Source organism: Dermacentor albipictus, chromosome 5 (assembly GCF_038994185.2).
Source record: "Dermacentor albipictus isolate Rhodes 1998 colony chromosome 5, USDA_Dalb.pri_finalv2, whole genome shotgun sequence".
In the NCBI taxonomy this organism is placed as follows: domain Eukaryota; kingdom Metazoa; phylum Arthropoda; class Arachnida; order Ixodida; family Ixodidae; genus Dermacentor; species Dermacentor albipictus.
Window position 1 is genome coordinate 28,763,893 of NC_091825.1, and position 11,915 is coordinate 28,775,807.

The window sequence follows — 11,915 nt, forward strand, 5'->3', positions numbered from 1 at the left end:
GACAGGACTCACCATTCTGAATACCCGGGAGTGCTAGCTTTCGGACGGCAAGAGACACGCAGACGCCACGAACGAATGATACGCGGCCCAGGGCCTACCGCTAAGCGCTGAAAAATTTTAATTTTTTATTTTTACACGCGAGTGTTAAGTGCTGTTCAATTTCAGCGAAAATATATCGTGTACCTAGAGGCATTCACGACAGCGTGCGTGCGTGAGATTCGGGTAACAAGATGTTAGAACCAGGAAGAATTGATAATATATTGTGCGAGTCACAAAGGACGAACAAACCAGCGAATCTCTTAGGCACGTAGGGCTCTCTTGGCCGCACATTTCGGCGACAAGTTAGCATAAAAATTAGATCATGGGGTCCGGACCTGTAGGTTACAGTAATTGCGTATTCTTGTAGTCTGAGGCTCCACCGTGCCTACCGTCCTGAAGGGTCCTTTAAGTTAGCTAGCCAACACAACGCGTGATGGTCGCTGACCACTTTGAATGGCCTCCCATATAGGTAACGGCGGAATTTTGCAGTAGCCCAAATGATAGCGAGGCATTCCTTTTCAGTCGTAGAATAAACGCCTTCCGCTTTTGACAGCGACCGGCTAGCGTAAGATATCACCCGTTCAAGTCCGTCTTTCCTCTGGACTAGGACGGCACCGAGGCCTAGGCTACTGGCGTCAGTGTGGATTTCGGTATCGGCGTTCCCGTCGAAGTGTGCAAGTACCGGTGGCGACTGCATGCGTCGTTTGAGTTCTTGAAATGCATCGGTCTGCGGCGTTTCCCACTTGAACTCGACATCACATTTGGATAGATGCGTTAGCGGCTCCGCGATGCGTGAAAAGCCCTTGACAAATCGCCTTCTTGTCGATGGGCTGCGGGAACTTTGCGATGGCAGCTGTCTTCTGTGGGTAAGGGCGGACTATAGATTTGCTGATGACGTGGCCTAGAAACAGAAGCTCGCCGTGAGCGAAGCGGCGCTTTTCCGGCTTCAGAGTAAGCCCTGATGACCTGATGGCCTCTAGTACTGTTGCAAGCCGCCTAAGGTGATCGTCAAAATTTTCGGCGAAGACAACGACGTCATCCAAGTAAACGAGACAGGTCTGCCCCTTCATTGCTGCTAAAACCGTGTCCATCACGCGCTGGGACGTTGAAGGTGTCGAGCACAGTCCAAATGGCACAACCGTGATCTCATAGAGGCCGTCTGGGGTGATGAAGGCGGTCTTTTCGGGATCTCTTTGGTCGACTTGTATTTGCCAATAGCCAGACTTGAGGTCCATTGACGAGAAGTATTTAGCGTTGCAGAGACGATCCAATGCGTCATCTATTCGTGGGAGGGCGTATACGGCCTTTTTCGTGATCTTCAGACAACGATAATCGACGCAGAAACGTCAAGCTCCGTCCTTTTTCTTCACCAAGACTACAGGAGATGCCCACGGGCTTTTTGATGGCTGGATGATGTCGTAGCGCAGCATTTCGTCGACTTGGTGCCTGATAGCTTTACGTTCTTGCGTACAAACTCGGTTATAACAAACTCGGGTACACTCTTCGGTTATTATGCGCTGCTTTGCGACAGGTGTTTGTCGAATCCTTGATGAAGTCGAAAAGCACTCTTTGTATCGTCGAAGTAGACTTCTGAGCTGTTGCTTAATCGTGGGAGGCTTGGCATTATGTGGAAGTTTGGTTCGGGAACTATGGTCATCGGGGTAGACGCGGTAGAGTCCGAGAGGACAAACGCATTGCTAGTTTCCAGAATTTCCTCGATGTACGCGATTGTCGTGCTTTTGCTGATGTGCTTGAACTCCTGGCTGAAGTTTGTCAGCAACACTTTCGTGTTTCCTCCGTGCAGTCGAGCGATCCCTCTTGCCACGCGAATTTCGCGGTCGAGCAGTAGACGTTGGTCGCCTTCGATGACGCCTTCTACGTCAGCGGGTGTTTCGGTGCCGACCGAAATAACAATGCTGGAGCGAGGCGGGATGCTCACTTGATCTTCGAGCACACTCAAGGCGTGGTGACTCCGAGGGCTCTCCGGAGGTATCGCTTTATCTTCGGACAGCGCTATTGACTTCGATTTTAGGTCGATGATTGCGCCGTGTTGGTTCAGCAAGTCCATACCGAGAATGACGTCTCGAGAACACTGTTGGAAGATAACGAAGGTGGCAGGGTAAGTCCGGTAATGACTGGTAATTCTTGCCGTGCAGATTCCAGTCGGCGTGATGAGGTGTCCTCCAGCGGTTTGAATTTGAGGGCCTTCCCATGCGGTCTTAACTTTCTTTAACTGGGCGGCGATGGGTCCACTCATGACGCAGTAATCGGCTACTGTGTCTACTGAGGCGGTGACTGCGTGGCAGTCGAGAAGCACGTCGAGGTCGGTGGTTCTTTGTCTTGCGTTACAGTTAGGTCTTGGCGTTGGATCACGGCTGTGTCGCGTTGGCCTGTGGGTGATACGGGACGTCGTCAGGTCGTCTTTCTTCAGCGTATTCTTTGTTTCCAGACTACGTCGGGATGGCGGCGTTTCGTTGACATGTCGTCTAGACAGGATTTTCGTTGTTTTCTTCGGCGGCGGAGGATCTGCGTCAGTTCGACGAATGGCAACGGCATCTCCATCGGTTGCTGCGTTTAGGTTTCCGGATATGGGCTCGCAGAGCGGCCCCGTGCTGGGCCAGTGTATGGACGGCGCTGCCGCGACAAGTAGCGGCCAGGTGAAGGCGAACGGGACGGGTGTCGAGGGCTCCACTGAGTTGCGGCGAGCTAGTCGGTGATGTCACAAGGGCGTTCACCTTCCCGGAGGCGCTGTGCCTTGACGGCGAACCTTCGCAATCCCAGGTCGCGGTATGGGCATCGACGGTACACATGGCTGGCTTGGCCGCAGTGGTAGCAGAGCGGGTCGTGGTCAGGAGCGCGCCAAACATCTGTCTTTCTCGGGTAGCTGCGCTGTGCGACGGGTGGGCTTGCCGGCAGTGGTCGACGGATTTGCGGCGTTACAGGGCCCTGGCGCGGTCGTGGAGGGAGACCTGAATCGCGGGCGACGGCGGCGTAAGCCAACGCTTCTGGCTGCGGCTGCGATGATTGTGGTTGCACCTCGCGAAGTCCGAGCGATCGCTGAACCTCTTCTTTGACAATTTCAGCGATTGAATCCACTTGGGACTGCGACCTTGGGTACAACTTGTGCAGCTCCTCCCGTACAACCACTCGCATAGTCTCGCTTACATCGTCGGTGGCCAGTGATTGAACTCCGGCGTAGTTTGTAGAGTTCGTGCTGTGGTCGAATTGCCGGTTTCACAGTTTCGCATCTCGAGTGTTTTCTCGTTTCTGGTGGCCTCACGAAAAAACTCGTCTGCGGTCTTCGGTGGGCTTCGTACCATTCCGGCAAAATGTTCCTCCTTTACACCACGCATCAGTAGGTGGACTTTTTCATTAGGTGGACTTTCGACATTTCAGGGTCGGCGTGGCTGAATAGACGGCTCATTTACTCCGTGAAGATCGCGGTTGTCTCATTAGGTAGCTGCACCCGAGATTTTAATAGCGCTTGGGCTCGTTCTCGGCGTACGACGCTTGCGAATGTCTCCAAAAGCCGCTTCGGAACAGGTCCCAGGTCGTTAATGTGGCTTCTCAGTTCTCGAACCACGTCCTGGCAGCGTCTTCCAATGCGAAGAAAACATGTCGCAGTTTTTTGTCGCTGTTCCAGCTGTTAAATGTAGTGACTCTCTCATATGCCTCAAGCCAGCTTACCGGGTCTTCGAACGTTGAACCGCGGAACGTCGGAGGCTCCCTGGGCTGCTGCAGCACGATGGGGGACGCTGGGGCTGCCATTGGGGTGGACTTGGTGGAAATCTTCCTGCTCGTCTCAGGCAAAAGACCATGCTCCGGGGGCAGTCCTTGCAGCCTGCGGCTACTACGCTGGTTCTTGTTGACATTGTGATGTCTTCCGTGTTCGGGCTTTGGTCACGCCTTTCTGGGGGCGTCCGGCACGTGAACGCAAAGCACCTCCCCCTGATGTCACGTGGTAGTGCCTTAAGGAAAACAGCTAAGCTGGGAAAGACGAAACTAGTGTTTTATTGGGCGAACCTGTGCCCACAAAACAGGCTACACTTATAGCTCAATGATAACAGCGAACACGATCGGCGATCGTCGAAAATCTGATCAGCGGGTGAAGCGTTTCGGTTTTTATGCAGCAGTCGTCGAACGTTCCAGACTAATCGTTGGGACCCACGTGCCTTCCACAAAGTTCTACACCATTCGCGTCACGCGATGAAATCAGATAACACAAGGTGCGGTGACAACAGACAGCGGATAGAAGCATCGATATCTTTCCAGAAACTTCGGATACATGCAGGCGCGTCCCGCGCTGTGCGATAACATTTGTTAGGGGGCAAAATGTGGTCGCCCAATAAAAATAAGTACACGCGTCAATATATCTATATATCTATATATATATTGTTACAAGCACGGGGAAAAGGGGTTTATTTAGGCGTGCGAGAGCAGGAACGGCAGGCTACGAACAACAGGAATGGCCGCTGCACAGTCTTCGTTCTTCTCTTCTTCCCTCTTCTTGATCCCCGCGTCCCTTTGACGCGCTTGGAGGTAACATACCTCCCCTCGCAGACAAAGCCCCCTGGGCGAGTCAACTAGCTTGTCGTGGCGTGTATGATTTTAACTGTGCGACATGTGCTACTTGTGTCCTAGCAGAACGTCTACCAGTGTTCGTGAGGCGCGCGAGAGTATAGTTCACGTCGCTGACTTTGTCGATGACAACATACGGTCCATCGTAGTTTGCCAGCAGCTTTTGACACAAACCGCGCTTCCTTGTGGGAGTCCAAAGCCAAACGAGATCACCAGGGTGATATGTAACAGGCCGATGTCGTGCGTCGTAGCGGGCTTTGGAGTTTTCTTGTGATGCCAAAGTCCGAAGACGCGCAAGTCGCCGAGCCTCTTCAGCGAGGCACAGCGTATCGGCGACCCTAGGATTGTCACGGTGGTAAAAAGGGTGGACAGTGTCGAACGTATACCGGGGCGACCGAGCATATAGAAGGAAGAAGGGACTGTAGCCGGTTGTCTCGTGCTTGGCGGTGTTGTAGGCGTAAGTAATAAATGGTAGAACTTCATCCCAATTCTTGTGATTGGACGCAGCATACATGGAAAGCATATTGGTGATTGTTCGATTAGTGCGCTCAGTGAGGCCGTTCGTTTGCGGATGATACGGCGTCGAGTGCCGGAGGTGCGAGTTACATAAACGCACAAGTTCTTCCACGATATCCGCCGTGAATTGACGTCCCCGGTCACTTATGAGAACACCAGGCGGTCCATGTCGTAGAACAACAGCGTAAAGTAAGAAAAGCGACACTTCGGTGGCAGTTGCTGATGGTATAGCCGCCGTCTCGCAATAGCGTGTGAAATAGTCGGCGCAGACAATTATCCAGCGGTTCCCCTTAGATGACTTTGGAAAAGGGCCTAACAGATCAATTCCAACTTGCCGAAAGGGTGAACTGGAAGGCGGCACAGGTTGAAGGAGACCAGATGGGGCAGTGGTTGGGCGTTTCCGACGTTGGCACTGTATGCAGCTGGCGACATAAAACGCAACCGAATGTCGCATCCGGGGCCAGTAAAAGCGTTCTTGAATGCGATAAAGTGTGCGCACAGTGCCTAAGTGACCGCAGGTAGGGTCATCGTGCATAGCCTGAAGGATTGCTGGCCGCAGACGCTCCGGCACCACTAGAAGGAAGCGTGCACCCATGCTTGAGTAGTTCCTTTTGTACAGGAGCCCGTGTCGTACACAGTAGCTGCTGGTTGCACTTGAATGGCCAGAAGTAAAGAGTGGCTCCAATTTAGTGTCTGTCCGTTGTTCTGCTTTGAACGCATCGATATCCGGAAAAGCGGGCGTCACAGAAGCGACGAGATGATCAAAATCGTCTGCGTCGCAGTCCGTCGTGGCAAGCGGCATACGGGAAAGGCAGTCTGCGTCAGCGTGTTTTCGGCCACTCTTGTAGGAAACAGTGAAGTTATATTCCTGCAACCTCAAAGCCCAGCGTGCAAGGCGACCACAAGGGTCGCGAAGGTTCACGAGCCAGCACAGGGAATGGTGGTCTGTGACGACTTGGAATGGGCGTCCGTACAAGTACGAGCGAAATCGCTGAACCGCAAAAATTACAGCGAGGCATTCTTGCTCTGTCACCGTGTAATTCCGTTCAGGTTTGCTTAATGAGCGGCTTGCAAAAGCAATCACGTGCTGACGGTCGTCATAGCGTTGGACCAATACGGCACCCAGACCAACGCCACTAGCATCTGTGTGGATTTCTGTCGGCGCAGTAGGATTGAAGTGGCGAAGGATAGGTCGGGAGGTTAACAGGAACTTCAGCTGACGAAATGCAGAATCGCACTCGGGTGTCCACTCAAACCGGGCGTCTTTATGTAGCAGATTTGTCAGAGGATAAGCGACGTCAGCAAAACCAGGAATAAATCGGCGAAAGTAAGAGCAAATACCCAGAAAACTACGGAGTTGCTTCACTGACTGCGGTGCACTGAATGCCTCGACAGCTGCCGTCTTGAGGGGATCAGGCCGGATACCGTCTTTGTCAACTAGGTGACCCAGCACAGGGGTTTGACGGTCACCAAAGTTACATTTCTTGGAGTTCAGAACCAGGCCAGCGTTCTTGATGCAGTCGAGGACAATATCCAGGCGCATATTGCGCTCATTGAATGTGCGCCCGAATATAACAACGTCGTCAAGATAGCACATACAGATGTTCCACTTTAACCCACGCAGAAAGGTGTCCATGAACCTTTCAAAGGTTGCTGGAGCGTTGCACAACCCAAATGGCATCACATTGAATTCGAATAATCCATCCGGGGTTATGAAGGCTGTTTTCTCCTTGTCTGCCGGGTGTATAGGGATTTGCCAATATCCTGAGCGCAGGTCCACTGAAGAAAAATAAGAGGCCGAATGCAGGCAATCAATGCATCATCAATCCGGGGCAGGGGGTAGACATCCTTCTTAGTCACGGCGTTTAATCTTCGATAATCTACGCAAAATCTCCAGTTACCGTCTTTCTTTCTGACAAGTATGACCGGAGCTGCCCACGGACTCGAGGACTCTTGTATTATTCCATTTTTCATGATGCCACTCACTTGTTCCTCGATTATCTTCCGCTCGTTAGGCGACACGCGATAAGGCTTTTGCCTGATCGGCCGCGCAGATCCCATATGTATAGTGTGGTGTGTTCGTGACTCGGGAAACGAGAACGCTTTGTCTGGCTGCGCAAAGTCAAACACTGACAGATGCTTAGAAAGCGTATCCACCAAAGTATGGCGCTCCCTTGTGCTGAGTGACTTGTTTATCATAGAAGCTTTTGTCTGAGACTTGGCGAAGGTCAGCAGGTTCACATGGCGGATCTGTTAGTACGGCTACGGACGAGGACGAGTATTCTGTAAAGTAGGCGAGTTTCAAGCCGTCTGGAAGCAGGACGGGTTCTGCCGAGCAGTTGGCCGTCCACAAGCCAGCACGCCCCTTGCCGATGGATACCACACAATGAGGGACAAAAATGTTCTTCTTCATACAATTTAGATGCATTGGCTCTACGGAGGCATCGAAACTGTCTGGAACTTCACCGCGACACACAACCGGCACGCACACACAGGTGGACGCAGGCACAACAGTATCTGCAGATACACAAAGTTCACCTTGACTGCAAGTCTCCTCTAAGAGCCCGGACGAAACATGGCCATCGATGCAAACTTCCCCCGTGCGACAATCGACGGTCGCACCACACTGTCGCAAAAAGTCGATGCCCAAAATAACTTCGTGCGTTGATCGGGGAATAACTACAAACTCCGTCGCGAAGACTCCACCAGCCAAGGATACGTCAGCAGTGCACACACAAACAGGGCGCAACGACTCGCCGCTCACTCCACAAAACGTTGCAGCCTGGTCCCACCGAAATACAACTTTACGCCCCAACCGACCTTTAAAACCGAGACTCATTACGGATACAGTTGCTCCGGTATCCACTAAAGCCATTGTAGCAACACCATCAACAAGTACAGTCGCGGGCAGAATATTACGGAGCATGAAATCTAAGAAAAAGCTGAATATCTCTGCAACCTCACAACGCAATCTGGTATTTGCATTTTGGACCTCGACTAGCATATGCTAACAACGTTGTCGTGGGCAGTTTTACTGGTTACTGCTACAGGCTGCTCGGGAATTGAACGTTTTCGGAGATCCCGTGGTCCATTTAATTCTGTCCGCGAGTGTACATGCACTTTGTTCTTAATCATAGCAACTGCAGGGGGCATTTCTGTCGATAGCACGTGTCGAGCGTCCTCACCCCCATCGGCCGCGCTAGCTAGTTTTCCGGTGGTGAAGGCGAGGCGGAGCGGCACACTGTCGATGGAGATTGACGTAAACGCGGTGCGCGAGAAGTCGGCGGTGGCGTCAAACTCCTGTCAGATGCCGGCGAGCGGCTCCGGAAGCTTCTCTGCCAGTAATCGCTGCCAGAAGGGACGCCAGCTGACCAAGAGGTGGTGTACGGCTGTTGAGTTGTCCTCGTAGGAGGTGTGGGCCTTGTTGAAGATCCGGATCGACCATTCCACGTTGTTGGGCGACGATTGCAAAACCTCGCTATGTGGCCCGCGACACCGCATTGGAAACATACCGGCAGATGCCTCAAATTGCGATGTTCTTCCATGTAGTCGCGCATGTTGCTGTCGACTGCATAGACAGTAGGTGGGTGACATTCATCATGGCTAGGCATCGGCCGCTGGGAGGCGTGCGTGCGGCGTGGGCGTTGGTCGTAGTCATGACCTTGATAGCTCATGGTCCCTCTCGTTTGTGGGGTAGACCTATACTCGATGGTCGCTGAGTTCACCGTGGGTTGCCATGATGTCGAAACGGCCGTGTTTCTCATCTCGTGTGGTGAGTACGCGCCAGTGATGCCGGGTGTGCAACGGTACATCTCTTCCTGATGGAGCAACTCTTCGCGAACAATCTGCCGTATAGTGGGTGGAAGGTCAACACACGAGCTTGGGTCTACACTTGCCACCGTCGTGACATTAGCCAGGCGACCAAACTTCGGTATTATCCGTCGCATCTTCAGCGTCTCAAAGGTTCGGCAGTGGCGAATGACGTCAGAGACGGAATCCAAGCTTTCCTTGCCGATCAAAAAAATGTAGACGTCTTCGGCTATTCCTTCCAACAAATGTCCAACTTTGTCATCTTCAGACATTTGAGAGTTGACTATTTTACACAGTTTCAGCACTTCTTCGATATAAGTCGTACAGGTCTCGCCGGTAATCTGAGCTCGTTGCGAAAGCGTCTGTTCAGCGCGTTTCTTTTTTGCGCTAGAATCTCCAAAACACGCTCTGAGCTCCTCGACGAAAAGCTCCCACGAAGTGAGCGTGTCTTCGTGATTCTCGTACCAGACGAGGGCAGTGTCGGTAAGGGAAAATACAACATTGGACAACTGTGCGGTCGAGTTCCAACCGTTAGACCGGCTCACCCTTCAGTAGTTCGTGAGCCACTCGTCGACATCTTCTCCGGCTTTTCCTCCGAAAGTGAGCGGCACGCGGTAGTATTGCCACGGAACACCAGGTGCTGGCCTAGAAGCCGCGTCAGATCCTTCGGGAGTCTGGCAGGCGTATTCAGGCATGTCAGGTGAGGGTGGCGTAAGTCCGGCAAGTCGACGGCTTCGGCGAAGTTGTAGCAGCGGAGGCTCCGTGGTTACGAGGTGTACCCCGCACCGTCCACCAATTTGTTACAAGCACGGGGAAAAGGGGTTTATTTACGCGTGCGAGAGCAGGAACGGCAGGCTACGAACAACAGGAATGGCCGCTGCACAGTCTTCCTTCTTCTCTTCTTGATCCCCGCGTCCCTGTGACGCGCTTGGACGTAACAATATATATATATATATATATATATATATATATATATATATATATATATAAAGAGAGAGAGAGAGAGATAAAAAGCAGTTCTGGGTCCGGGTAAATATTCACAGTGAAGTAGACGCGCGTATGAAGCGGATTATTGACGCTTCGGCCGGGGTCCGGCGTTCATCAGAATGAAGTCCGGCCGAATGAAGGCCGGACCCCGGCCGACACGTCAATAATCCGCTTCATACGCGCGTCTACTTCACTGTGTATACATATATATATATATATATATATATATATATATATATATATATATATATATATATATATATATATATATATATATATATACACACACACACAGGGTGTCCCAGCTAACTTTGACCACGATTTTAAAAATACCGAAAAGCTCGAGAAATCCTACCGATTGCATAGTAACCGTAGTCGTATGTGCTTAAAGCCAGTATTTTTTTCATTGCTTTCATTTCATTTTTCTAATTGCTTTTGATTAGTGAACTTTTTAATTATTGCTTGATCGAATCGCAAAGATATCAAATAAAGTTGTAGGGCACCTTAAATACCCTCCGAATCAAGAATTTATTTCGTGCTGAAGTAGGACTAGTTGTTTTTTCCAAGAAAAAAAAAACACAAGCCGGCGAAATACGCGAAATACGAAATAGATGCGCTTTCGCACGTCGCTATTCAAGCGCCTACAAGCAACTATTGAAAGATATACGGCACGCATTCTCTTATCGCCGCGTCGTACAAGGCTCCGCTACGCTTATCAATGCGTCAGCGGCGTGTTTTCTTGATACCGCTACCATTACATAGCGTGAAGCTCTGTATCGAGCTGCCGCCGCTAGTAAAACCGTGTATACGTGGCTATTCGCTTGGGAGCGCATGAGTAGCGCCGCGCGAGCGCGTAGCTATTTCGTATTTTGGATGTTTCACGCGCTTTTGTGTTTTCTCGGAAAAACCAACGAGGCAAAGCTGAGCACTAAACAAATGCTTGATTCGGAGGTTATTTGAGGTGCCCTATAACATTGTAATGGATATGTTTGGGACTCAAGCTGTAATTAAAGAGTCCACTAATTAAAGTGATTAATTAAGTTATATTTCAAGATGAAAAAATACTGGTCGTAAGTACATACGACTACGGCTACTATGCAGTCGGTACGATTTCTCTAGATCTCTGGGTATTTTTAAAATCGTGGTCCAAGTTAGCTGGGACACTCTGTATATCGGTCATTCCATCTCAAGTGTACTGGGTGTTTTTTCGACCATCTCCGATTCTGCTGGATAAAATCATACTGCGTTACCTCAGTGTGGGAAGTAATTATTTAAGCGATTTTATTTTCAAAAAAATTTCTAATGCAGTGAGGACGCTTAGAAGGTGGCGCTGCGCACACAAGTGAAACTAAGCCAGGCAGAAAAATTTGTACTAATTTATTGCTTTGACCTGTTATTGTGAATATTTTTCATACATTCGCCTGACGCTACTCTTTCATGTCTATTGTCGTGGTTTACTTTTTTGTTTTAATTTACATAACTTCTAGTCGTAAGAAAAAGCTAACAATTGCCCCTTGTTTAATATCTTTTAATAAAGAAACTAACATTTCCATGACAAATATATCCACGATATGGGCTTGGTATCTGTGTACACTCAATGATAAAAATACTCTGGTATGAAATAAAACCTAAACATTTGCTTAATGTCATGGCAAAAATGAAAAAAAAATTACTGTCTGACTCAATTTGTGGCTTCATTTCCACAATGTAGCGTTCCAAGTAAAAATCTGGCTTTGTCCGCATTGCATACTATGCTTTGCTGCCTATCCACGTAGAAAGATTTAAAGGATTAAATTTTGTTTTAAGCGAGGAAAGAATATTTTAACTGCACAATCACAAGGTTGCGTGCATCAACTTTGCTTCGCCTTCACTGCATAGCACGTCGGTTGGCGTTTACACCTGGCTAATTTTACGTGTTTCTTCTCTTTCTTTTTGAAGAGAAGGTCTTCTTTGGCGACTTCAAGTTGATTTGGCGTTCGTGGAGA

General features: G+C 50.1%; 1 protein-coding gene across 3 annotated transcripts in view; it reads right to left on the bottom strand.

The window, feature by feature from the left end:
* The window catches only part of LOC139060411 (uncharacterized), a 341,522-nt gene that overhangs the window by 8,638 nt on the left and 320,969 nt on the right, over positions 1 to 11,915 (bottom strand). The gene's annotated exons all lie outside the window — the stretch shown is intronic.